Source organism: Uranotaenia lowii, chromosome 1 (genome assembly GCF_029784155.1).
Source record: "Uranotaenia lowii strain MFRU-FL chromosome 1, ASM2978415v1, whole genome shotgun sequence".
In the NCBI taxonomy this organism is placed as follows: Eukaryota; Metazoa; Arthropoda; class Insecta; order Diptera; family Culicidae; genus Uranotaenia; species Uranotaenia lowii.
In genome coordinates this window covers 165,829,067-165,842,153 of record NC_073691.1, presented here as the reverse complement: position 1 = coordinate 165,842,153, position 13,087 = coordinate 165,829,067, and the positions used below count along the sequence as shown (strand labels likewise).

The 13,087-nt window shown below is 39.6% G+C and overlaps 1 protein-coding gene across 10 annotated transcripts in view; it reads left to right on the top strand.

Annotated features, from left to right (window-relative positions):
- Nucleotides 1-286: 286 nt before the first annotated feature.
- The window catches only part of LOC129742688 (C-terminal-binding protein), a 127,824-nt gene continuing 115,023 nt past the window's right edge, over nucleotides 287-13,087 (top strand). For 3 of the 10 annotated variants that reach the window (XM_055735139.1, XM_055735016.1, XM_055735272.1), the window contains exon 1: nucleotides 290-733. The gene's annotated coding sequence lies outside the window, so the exon portion shown is untranslated. Of the gene's footprint in view, nucleotides 734-793; nucleotides 981-13,087 lie in introns of those variants that run through there. The other 7 variants (XM_055735074.1, XM_055734659.1, XR_008736597.1 and 4 more) reach the window with 6 other exon arrangements.

Genomic DNA, 13,087 nt, shown 5'->3' with positions numbered 1-13,087 from the left:
CGAAAATAAATTCGAACGATGAGTATTATATTTTACCTTGGTCGATAAAACTCACCTTTTTCTCTGTACGCCTCTTGTTCAGTGACAACTTGATGGTGGCGCCGCGGCGGCAGCCATTTATAAAAATCACACCATTGCTGCCAACCTTCCGATCGAAAATCGCCGCATCATCCGATCATCTCGCTCTAGCACCTGCAAAAACGTATGTGGCGCTAGAATGAGAGGGCCGAACATTTGAGATGGTTCGAATCGTTCCTGGCTGCTCTCGCTTTCGGTCAGTGCAGTAAATTTGCGCCGCTTGCTTTTCTTCGTCGTTCGTTCGCTGGCTGGAAAAAAGACGCGTCCATCTTTGCTTGTCGCCGCCGTAGAAATTTCTCTAAACCTGGGTTTGTGCCGTTTGGAGTGAACTTTTCCGTGAAACTATCGAGCGTTCCCGTTGCCGGAAGTCGGTGCTATTGGTGGATTCTTTTTCCGGTTTGGATACCCTATTGGATAAGTGATTTTTGAAATTTGGAAGGAGCTAAAAACGCGCGGATTTTTTTTGGGTACGTCCAGTACATTGACTGCTGCCCCCAAACGAGAAAAAAGTCACCGAGGATTTTTAGGTGTTTCTAGCGACGGCTCAGTGCCGGTCCTTACAGTTTGTGAAGCTTTGGATTATTTTCGGTGCGCTATTACGGCCAAATACCCGACATTTTCCGGTTCTTCCGACAGGATTACGATTGTGTGAAAGGTGAATTTTGGGTTTGCTGGTCTGAGATTTTTGTTTCCTAGGGTGGTGCTTTTTCGCTGTGAACGTATATGCTGGGTTGGCTAGCTGTGTATAGTGTCGAATGGTCTCCAAAAATAACGTGACGAATGAAGAGTTAATTCTACCGAATAAACAAATTAAACCTGATTTTGGATAAGGGCTAATCCCCGGTTAAAAGAGCCTTTTGGGATTCGGTTTCGAACCAAGTAGAAGCAACAAGGAAAAAAAGGTAAGTGCCTACGGCAGGGTTGCCAGGTTTTGTTCTTCGCAGTGATCGGTATGAGTGGGTGGCTTGGGAAAATAAACAATGACTTGAAAAGGTGTCTCACAACTTTCGTCCGGATCCTGTTATAAAGAGTCTCCGCTTACATTGCGGGGAGGCGTCTCGTACTATCATAGAAGCATTTCTTCCAGTTTTTTTGTTTTGTAATTTTTTACACTTTTTTGTTTTGTTCATTATGTAAATTATTAACCTTGAAGTAACTTTCGGGCCTGAAGGAAACCACCAAACGTTCCAATGAGGAAAGTGTTAGCTGTGATAGATTTGGACTATGTATATGTTCGTAATTTATTTTTTTTTCTAAAAGCTATCGATCTCCGTTTATAACACTTTTTAATTTCCTATTTCCCTTTCTATCTTTATTCTGTTTAAAAAAAAAGTGCTAGACCTAAGTAATCAATTGTTATAAACACAAAATATGTTTGGCTCCTTAAAACTCAAACAAAGGTATGAGCCGTTTCAAAGGTTTCAAATAAAGAAATTAATAATAATAATAAAGAAGGCTCTCGTAAACTACAGTTACAAATTATATTTATTATTTTACTTTAGCTATTTAAAATTGTTTTCTATGTGAATTTTTAATTTCAGTCTTTATTTCGTGCTTGTCTTTTAATTTTTTCAGAACTTCATCGTTTTTGTCATTTTTGAATACTCATCCCATTTGGTTGTTTTTGTTATTGCAGCACCAACATTTGAGAAAGGTATAAAAGCCAAATAAACAAAACTAGTTTTCAATGGATTCAAGTATATGAGCTATATACCCTGATCACTTCCTGTTTGTTTGTTCGCATTTCAGTACGAAAAGAAATGCTTTATGGATTCTTGTGAACAAAGGTGTAAAATAGTAGCTAAATTTTTCGCAGAATGTAAAATAGATCTGTAATTTTCTCTGCTTCCAATACCCACTTGGCCAGCTTACTGCGACATTTTGCTTCTTCCCCTAAAATTTAGAAATTTTTCAAAGAAATGCTGTCAAACAAAGTGCAAAAATTTTTCATGAATGATCATTTTCGATAGATTTAGGCTGATGTCATGCTGAAGCAACTAGCAACGCGACCTACAACGCAACGTTCACACGACTAACCAGCTCTCATTTGATCTCCATGGAAATCGCGCAGACCTGTCATACTGGTCGCTTTGTGTAGCGCGACCAATCTGATGCCAATGTGTTTAGTAGCGCGACTAGTAGGAAATCCAATAGGAACATTGTTTTTTCTCGATTTGAAGCAGTGATTCCGGGTTTTAAGCACAATAGTACGAAGATCTGTCCGAACTTGTGATTATAAACTAAAAACTATCTTAATCGGCGAGAAAATTTTCATGAATTCTTAGTTCCGGCAAAAAAAAACAAGGAATTTTTTCGGTTCAAATTTCGGCATTCTTGCAATCCGGGTCTTGATTTGATGAGTTTTTGATGGCTCCGGAAAGAAAGGAGACGATTCAAAGCATTATCAGATGTAGAGAAGTGATGATTTGTAGGGAATTTCAAAGTGACAGGTCGCGCCAGCATGACATACCAATGCAATGCAACGCAATCTTATTGGAACGTTGCGTTGCGTTGCGTTGCGTTGCGTTGCTAGTTGTTTCAGCATGACATCATCCTTATTCATCTTCAAGCTGATTGTGTCGCTTTATTGCACTAGAATGAATAGAAACAGCTAAATATACCCAACTTCCCCTACCTTTTAAAATGTGTGTATAAATTTCACTGTATTAACCCAAGCAATTCATCTACGAAATGCGAAAACCCATTAAGTTAGTATAAAATTTGTCGCTGAATCGAGTGGTGTTCAGCTTACGAAAATAGCCGTAATCACCCCAAATTTCCCCAAAATCAAGCGATATGTTGAAAAAAAAAATCATTATAACAAACGACAATGCATCAGAAAATGCACAAAAATAAATAAAGCATGTGTAAAATTCATTGCTGAATCGAATGATGCACACCGGTTAGTGTTAAGTTGACGAGAAGTGCCTCAACCACCCCGATTCCACTAAATTCATGCGATTTCTTCGAAAAAAAAAACATTGTAACAAACGGAAATGCAATTGAACAGATTCAAAAAACATGAAATCAGGTGCCAAGCTCATTGCTGAATCGAATGGAGAACACCGCTTAGCCCTCTGTAGACGATAAAAGTTTCATTTTCCCCAATTTTCCCTAAATTCATTCATAAACTCATACGATTTGTACCAAAAAATCGTAGTAACAAATCAAATGAGAAAGCATCAGAAAATGTAAAAAACATTATAACATGTAGGGGAGATGAGGGCATAACGAGCACCCGAGGCATAATGAGAAGTCCATTTTTCTACATAAGTACGTATTTTCTTAAACAAATTTTCATGAGGACTTGTTTCGTACTACCTATAAAGCTTAGTTCTTTTAGAAATGGGACACTTTCTTCTACTAATAGCTCGTTTACTAGTAATCGGACATTCAAAATTTTGACAGCATTTTGTTGCCTGTGAAAAGTACTATCCGACCTATTTTTTTCAAAATTTAAAGTTTACGCGTTTTTGAGATACTTTCGATGCAAGAGAATAAGAAAAAAATAATTTTGCACAGTTTCCTTCAAAATCCATCATAATCAAAATGGTAGCTGACAAAACCGTTGATTATTCAAAGAGTTACTATAAATGAGTGGTGGAAAAGTATGCAAACACTGTCAAAAATGTCCACAAAGTTCAAATCAAGCATTGGAGTGAAGCACATGATCGGCAACTACGGTTAAGGGTCATCAGGGAAGTCAAGTCTCATACCAGAATTTTTAATTTTCAATGAGCAAAAAACTAAGGGCAGATCGCTGAAATGTCCAAAATATTTTTCTCCGATAAGCTGAAAGTGTTGCCTAGATATGAGTCATCCAAACCTAACCTCAAACAACAATTTTTTGCTAGTTCCAGAGCTCGTAAGCTGTATAGCCGGTACCGAGGTTCTGGGACAGATGATTTCTGATGAACGACAAAACTTATGAAATACCCTATTTCAAACAAATTCCAGTGTTTGAATCCTTTACCATTTCTGCTCGTGGCAAGGTCCCGAATATATTAAAGTATGTATTTGCTGGTTGTTTTGTATAAAATATAATGATTTGCCAAAATTCTGTTCCTGTGGAAAAAAAACATCAATTTTCAAAACTAAAACTTTGGTTTTCGCTGTTTTTAAAAGCCTTAAAAGAGTAATCTTGTATGTGCCCTTCGTAACCTTCGATCTATACTAACCGATTATACTTGAAGTTTAATCTCATGATCGTTTTACTTAGTTATTGTCAGATACTGCCAGCAAAAATTCTATTAAACGCTCGAAGAACTGGCTCAAAAATAATCCAATTTATTAGTTTTTAAACAGCTGTATCCACTAAATTGTCCTCAGTTTCTTTTAAAAGAGAAGTATAGGACCGAAAATTAGCAGAAATTGAAGGAGGAGGATGCAGCCACCTGAAAAACAGATTGAACGAAGTATAAGTTTGAAAAACTGATCAATATCATGACTGAAAAAAGTGTGCGCTGGCAGATGGGAGGTACCAAGAGTAAAGTAGATTTTTTTCTTACAAAAAAATGATAAATAATTTTTTTCAATTTTTTTCATGAATTATCATAAGATTTCCTTCATTTTCTTCATAGAAAGTATTCTGATCAAACGAATGGTTTTTGAGATACACGCATTCGTAACTGTCCCATTTCTAAAAGAACTAAGCTTTAGTATTAATTTTTCACCAAAAAAGAAATATCCTTTTCATATTTACAGAAATATTAAATAATAACCAGCTAGGTTCTCAAGTGACGAAAATATTATAATTTTTAAGCACCACCAAATAAGCTTTTATGACCTTTGAATCATCTTGATCTGAAATGTATGCACTGCAACATGATCTACACATTGTTTCTAAATTTTCAGCATCATAAAATTTTTGATTTTTCACTTTAATCAATTGTAAAACGCGTTTTTACTTTAATTTGTTCACTAGAGGCGAACAGAGCACTTTCAATGAAGGCATATTGAGCATTTTCTGCCGGAGAATCTAGCAGCGAATTCAACTCGATGAAGTCAACTGAATAATAGAGCTACAGCTTAACTTGTATCATCTGACGATTTGGCCTATTGGTTAGATGTCGGAGAGGTAATCAGTAGACTCGAGTTCGATTCCTGTCCGAGGGGATTTTTTTTTTGCACATACCATTCATGATTGATTTTTTTTATTGTTACATTATACGGCTAATAGCATCAAAGCATCATCCGTCAAACAAAACACCAGAAACATAATGTATGAACATGTGTTAATTCTTTGAATTCTACAAACAGACCTAGATTATTTTGTTTTTGCTTTGTTTGATGAATCTACGCCTCACCGTTTAGTGCAATCATGCTCATAAATGATAAATGAAGAAAAAAAAATCACCTCCACCAGGAATCGAACTCGAGCCTACTGATTATCTCTCCGACATCTAACCAATAGGCCAAATCGTCAGATGATACAAGTTGAGCTGTAGCTCTATTACTCAATTGACTTCATCGAGTCGAATTCGCTGCTAGATTCCCCAGCAGAAAATGCTCATTATGCCTTCATTAATGGTGCTCATACTGCCTCGGGGGGTTTCTCATTATGCCTCTACAGTGACTGGTTTTCAGCTTTCGGCAAAATTTTTTAAAATGCATTTTTAAACGTTTTTATCTACTTTTTCAAGTTTCATCCAATTAGACAATAGACTATTTGAGTGTCGGAACACGAAACAATGATGTAGTTCACATATTACAGCTGTTCTCTATGGTTAAATAAGCATTTTCCTTAAGGTGCCCATTATGCCCTCATCTCCCCTATAAGCCTAACTGTTGAATAAAATAATGGACACCACTTAATTTCTGTTGATGAATGCAGTCCTAATTGCCTCAATTTCCCCTAAATACTTGCAATACATAATGTCTTGTAATATTCAAATATGCATCAAAAGGGTACAGAAACAATTGAATCATATGAAAAACTTGTTGAATTGTTGAACAGAATGATGTACACAGCTAAACGTTTAGTTGACAAAAAAGCCTGGAAATTTAAGCGATATTTTGTTGAATTGATTATTGATATTGGTTTAAACATAATGAGGCTCTTCTAGTCGATTCAATAGTAACTTTCAAACCAATATCGTTTATTGCAAGGACTTTTTTTTATAATATTTCATGAATTTATTCGGAAATTGGGTCGATTGATTCTTTTCTCATCAACTGAGAGCTGAACAGTACTCATTATATCTAGAGTTAGTTTTGATTACGTCGTATAAACCAATGTAAACAAAATTGAGTTATTGGCTACAAACGATTGATAAACATGTAATCTATCTTAGAAAAAACTTTCATTTTATTTGATCAATGAATAAATTCTACAAAATGGTTTGAATTTAGGACGTATAATGACTTTCTCATTTTCGAGTGCAATTTGGTTTTTACGACTTTTTGCATTGCACTGGATTGGCGTGCAAAACAAAGGTCGCAAAATATTTGTTCGGTTCGTTGGTTTTTGCGACCTTATGCATTTTCTCAGAAAATGCAGCGGCGAGTGATGTAAAGTTGAAAATTTATGAAGAAATTTTGTTTGTGAGAGTTGTTCAAGTCAGTATGATTAAACAAACTTCTTCTTTTTATTGTGAGGTAAGTTCAATGCGTATCTTTTATGACTGGACTGATTTTCAGTTTCATCATTTTTTCACCACAGATGCTGCCAACAAAACTAAAAGCGTTTCGTAGAAACCGGAGATTCCGCAGAGAGCATATCACCCGCGAGGACCTAGACAAAGCTCCAGGGATTCAAACATAAGTCATTTTTTCTTATTCTATACTATGCTGATTGGCACATGACGAATTCCTTTAAAACCCATTCCGGTAATTACCATTAATCAGATGAGCCATACATATAATGTTAGAACTTGAGTGCTTGAAGCTAAATAGTAAGTGATAGAAATGTTTAGGACACATGTTATACAGTTTAAAGATAAAATTTAACAGCATGTAAAACGACGTTAGAGCCAATCATGCAATGCCAAAAGTCGTAAGTACATGTCCATTCGAACAACTAAATGTTTGCCTGAATCAAATACACTAGTCTAATTCTCATCTATTTTCTTATCGCATACCGATTTCTAAAGACAAATCCGAGCAATATTTTAAATAGTAGATTTTAAAAGAGGGATCAAAACTTCAACAGTGATTTTCTCGAAACACGTCAGGTGGCTCATACGACTTAATCAAAAAAAACTCTAGATATAATATATCAGGAAGTCACCTGATTCCATGTTTTAACCTCCTGCATTTTATTTGTAAACAATGATTTTTTAAGGGAATTGCATAATTATTATAGAATTGCGAGCAACCTTAGCGAAGATCGGATACCCAACCCCGGTGGATGCTTTGGTCGCATGTAGACTGAAAGAGGGGGCTCCGTTCGCGTCTGTTCTCTTATCAGGGGCGTGTGGAGTGCAACAACGTCCTGGTGGTGCTCGGGACCCAAAACAGCAACATCGCGATGGTCCTCCTGTGATATTTAGGGGTTAGCTGCAGGCCTTGCAACCCCGTGACTAAAAAAAAACATAAGCAACGAACAAAAAATTTCGAATGGAAATCGGATGAAGATCGACATCGGGAATTCGGCCAGGAGGAGGAATTCAAACCGGCAATTGGAAGGTTCGGTGCGCATCAGCTGACCAACGAAAACGGCCTCAGACTAATAGATTTCGCCGCCGTAGGCCGTATGTAGCAATCACAGATCGACAACGTTTTGATAGACAGCCGGCACTTCTCGGACATTATCGACGTCAGATCCTGTCGAGGCGCCAACATCGAGTCTGACCATTCTCTGGTGATGGTGAAGATGCGCCCAAAACTCTCCGTAGTGAAATACATAAGAAATCGACGCTCGCCTCGCTTAAATATCACACGACTGAAGCAACCTGAGGTCGCGGCAGACTACGCGCAATCGCTCGAAGCAGCGCTGCAGGGCGAGCTTGACGAAGCCCCTCTCGAGGACTGTTGGGATACCATCAAGACAGCCATTAACAGTGCTGCGGAGCACGTCATTGGTCATGTTGAACGAACTCGACGGAATGACTGGTTCGACGAGTAGTGTGGAAGGGTGATGGACGAAGAGAATGTCGCGCGGGCTACAGTAGTGCAAAGAGGCACCCGTCGAAATGTGGAAAATCGCCGAAAATGGCAGCGAGTCCGATTTCTCCAGGAGAAAAAGCGCCGCCTGGAGGAGGAGGAGCTCGAGGAGCTGGAGCAGCTGCTTCTTTCCCAAGGAACACGAAAATTCTATCAGAAACTCAACGCATCCCGTAAAAGCTTCGTGCCGCGAGCCAAAATGTGCTGGGATTAGGACATCATGATGGACAATCGCGAGATGATCAAAAGGTGGAAGCAGCACTTCGATGAACACCTGAACGGCGCACATGCAGGAGATCGAGCTGGTGGGGGAAGGTATATCGCCGGCGTAGTCGACGACTTAAAGGAGCCACTCCCAACGATGAGTGAAGTTAAGGAAGCCAGTACATGCTGGCCTGCGGATCTGAGACCTACCGAACCCGCTTGACCAGGTCGCGATCGACGGCGACGAGCTGGAGATAGTCGAAGACTTTGTCTATCTTATCAGCGGAAGTCGTGCCTACTATGAAATGAACTCCACAAGCAACCACGGTCGAGAAGACTTAGCTCTCGCAAGAAATGTAACCTGTTTAAGACACTCATTAAACCGGTTCGAATGTTAGGGACCATCTTTGGCGGCGTGCAGGAAAACGGAGTGGGGAGGCGAAGAATGAACCTCGAGCTCGTGCGACTCTACGGCGAACCAAGTATTCAGAGAAGGAGAAGGCTGGCCGGATACGCTGGGCAGGACATGTTGCAAGAATGACGGACGTCTGTTCTGCAAAACAGATGTTTGCTACGAATCCGGTAGAAGCAAGAAGATCAGGGGTGCAACGCGCGAGTTGGTTAGACCAAGTGGAGCGTGATCTGGCGAATGTGGGGTGTCCGAGAAATTGGATAACGATTGCCATGGACCGAGTAAGTTTTAGGAATTATGTTTGTCAAGCTATGTCATTCAATCGATGAATCGATGATTGAACGAAGCTACAGTACAAAGACGTTATGCTGTACGTTACTATATGCTGTCAGGTTCATCAATTGCGAGTTATGTTTCCATGAAAATACTCTGCAGTTGAAATATGAAGTTTTCGCGCTGGTGATTGTCAATCAGCGACAATGAAAAATTCATCAAACACCTCGGAAACCGGCAACCCGTTTTTTTTTGTTGGTTCCGACACTTGGAAGTTGTTTGATAGATGTCTGGTCAACGTCAGTGATGTCGCCGTCGCCGATGTTGACGATAATTCCGGTTTGTCGATGTTGACTATAACTTTATTCAGTGCCTAAGGAAGCTGAAGTTAGAATAAGGTTGCCAGCATTTTTCCCGCACGCATCCGAGTCGAGCGAATTCGGGCTATTTCGTGTAGGGCCAATAGGCGTAACTGAGTTGACGACGAAACGGCCTCATTAGTTTTTTCGTGTAGGACCAAAGGGCGAAAATTCAAAACCAAAACAAAAACGGCCGATCCATTGAGCGAAATTTGCAGGCGTAACTGGAATCGAAAACAAAAAAGGACGAAACTCGAAAATATCTGAAATTTAGTGAAAAAAGTTTTTGATAACCAACGCACAATGAGTGAACATAATGCACATTTCTTGGTTTTCTTGAAAAATTTTTTTCAAGATAGGATTTGATTAGATTTTTTTTAAATAGGATTTGATTAGATGTTCCGAAATTTCAAACGCGTTTTTCTCGTTTCGAGCTAATTTCTAGTTTCGCCCTTATGAAATGTTGCGCTAGAAATGTCAAATTGGTCTGATTAAATCACCTACCTGTGAGTGGGTAACAAATTTTGTTTCTTAAAAACTATCATTATAAAGACTTTTTTTAAGTCTTTAAGAAAGTTTTTCATAGAATAGGTTTGAAAATTTCATCAAACTGAGCATGAAACATAAAACAATAGTTTTGTTTATTTTGAAGCATGAATTTTTATCTTGAACGATTACAACTCTTTTCAAAAACTTCTCAGTATTTTGTCGAAAAGTAGAAAAAATGCTGCAAAAATCCTGCAGCGAATTTCTATTTAGCTCACCTAGAATCAGGAGTGTCAAATTTACACACCAAGAACTCTAACGGGTAAAAAGATATGGAACAGATTAGGATTGAATAACAGGCAACTCTGCTCCCTTTAAACCTGGTGCCTTGAAACGCCAACCGCGCCACCACACGGGTTACCGATGCCATTCAATGATCCTCGAGTAAGCAGAGCCGAGGAACAAAAACGCGTACGGAATGAAGCAGATAAACCATAGCGACAAAGACCGCAGAAAGAAGTAGGTACAGGAAAAAAAAAAAACTTCCACCGCAAACGTTGGAGAAGCAAAGCGATTCGAATGAGGAACAATGAACATAAAAAATGAAAACGAAAAAAAACCTATGCCAACGTCCCAAAGAATAACCAAAGTGACTGCGCGAAAAGTCACGACCCCTCTCGTCAGCAGAAATCTCCACAGCCATCCGTTTATTCGTCCACACCGGTTCCTTTTTTCGGCCGGCAGTTCCAGCTCAGTTCAGCTTAGAGTTGCCGGAGACGACCGCCAAAATAAGCATTCAAGCCAGTCACCGAGCGGACAAGTTATGAACTGCCTTGCTCGATGCTCCCACTAAATACAAACCGCATAAAACCGATCTGACATATTCGAGGAACCCTAGGAGAGAAGGAGCCTTGTAGAAAGGTAGCGCCGAGGAGTGGTAACGGATAACCAACCGAAGAAGAAAGAAAAACAGATCTGATGAGCAAAACACACCACACTGAGTGAGGTGCATATTCAAAAACGGTGTGGGATGGTGGAAGGGCGCGTGTAAATCGAGAAGTGGAGGCACAAAGCAAGACACCAACAACGGCAGCAGCAAAAAAATAATAAAATATAAAATGTTAAAATAAGGGAACGACTCAGGGTGCAGGCGGGTCAGACGGAAGGGGCGATAAAATAAGAAGCGGACAGGAAAAACAAGATGCTGATGAGTAAGCGGGCGAGAGCAATTTATAACACAATAACACAGAGCAGCAGCAAGTCGAGAGACGAAATATACATAAAACAAGCCAGCACACATCACATCTCCCAACTAGGCCCTCGCATGCTCGGCATATCATCGTCATCTTCGTAGACGCTGCTGCGCGACTGGCCTGTTAACAGAGAAGGGAAAAAAACGTAGTCTATATAGACAAGCAGTTAGCAGCAAGTAAACGGAACGAGCTTTCCAAACCTCTGTATCCGCTGTTTCCATACTGAGAAGGTCCGGGCCAAGCCGGCGGCGTCACGTATAGGAGCTAAACCATTGCCATTGCCTCGCGTTTTCCGCCGCCGAATGTCCGAGACTGTATCGAAAACAACTACCTACCAAGTGTGTACCGGCAATGATGTTGCTGCTGCTGCTGGTGATATAACGAAATGGGGCGCGGATTCTGTGCCGGTCTTCCTGCCGCGTCGCTTGCGGTTCCCGTATGAAGGTACTACTCATACGCGGGTAAGATCGGTCGCCTCGCCCCGCTGGAATGTTGCCAGATTCTTAACTGGACGACTCATGAGTTATAGCCAAGCGAAGGGGACTACCTTAGAAACGTACTGAAGTCTTTTTAGACAATTAGATAAAACGGGGTCACTCTCTAGGCAGGTCGGTTACATGCCGCCGAAGGAAGCTGCAGCAATCATTCTGCTAAGTTTACCATCGGCAACCTTTAAACCTTCTAAGGCCACTAGGATTAATCAGGAGTTTTCAATAGAAAGGGCATTTCAGGAAAGAAAGAGGATAGGTATCAAGTGGCCACATCATTCACCAAAGTGATTTCCACGCCACATCACCCTTCTTACCCTCAAATAATCAGCGTGAGATTTGTGGAGCGATGGCGTACAGCCATCATGTGCTGCACTTCCCTTCCCTATGGACGACACGGACTTAGCCGGCGTCGTTATTGGTTCATTTGAAAGTTGGAGATCCTCGAAACTGAGATTGTATTGCTTGTTCCCAGCGATCTTTCCTTAGGTTCTTTGTGCGATATTGAGTATATCGCCTTCAGAGAAAATCTCCTACCAGTAATGCTGTTATTGAGCTTATAAATAGCATTCAACTGAATTTGGATAAAAAATGAGGATGCTCTAGTTTTATTCCTAGATTTATCTAAAGCGTTTGACACGGTATATAGCGAAATACTTCTTAAAAAAGGAGTTTTGCTCTGGTGCTCCTTTAGACTTGATCAAAAGCTATACACTAATCACTAATCACTAATCGTACTTCCATAGCCAGAACTTATGTCTGAGTCCCAAAGAATAATAAAAGTGTCTTATTATTCTTCTTGTCTTTGTTCATGTCTTTAATTATTTTAACATAAAAACATTAAAATGATCAAAAACACAAAGCGGTTGGGCCTACCATGGAGCAGAGAACGCAGAGACATCCGGAACACAGGAACAGGAAGAAACGTGGACCACCAGTACCATACGTTTCAAATGGGCAATATCGTTGGAAGCATGCTAAGAAAAATGCTCCTTGATGAAGTAACCATGCGTATTGTGAAGAAACTCATCCGATCACTAGAACCATTCTGGAAGGGCTGGAAATGATTTATTTTGTACACAGAAATCCTAAGCCTTAGATTAAAAGAATTTTGAAGAATATATGTTATAAATGAAAGCATCTTACGTTTTATTTTTTATTGCTAAACAGCTGAGAATTTCAGTGTACAATCGTTTCTGGTCATCGACCAAGGATAAAGCGCCTTTACTCGCTCTTGAAAATAAAAAAAGAGAAACGGAAAATATCAGCAGATCATGAAACCTTTCGAGGTCTGTTTAGAGCTCGAAAAGTTTCTTTTTTCATAAAAAATATTCCCCCTCACATTTATTCTACATGATATATGCACAAAAAAATAGAAAAAATCCTGGAAATGTACTCCGTATGCCTTATAAATATCGGAAATTTAAACAT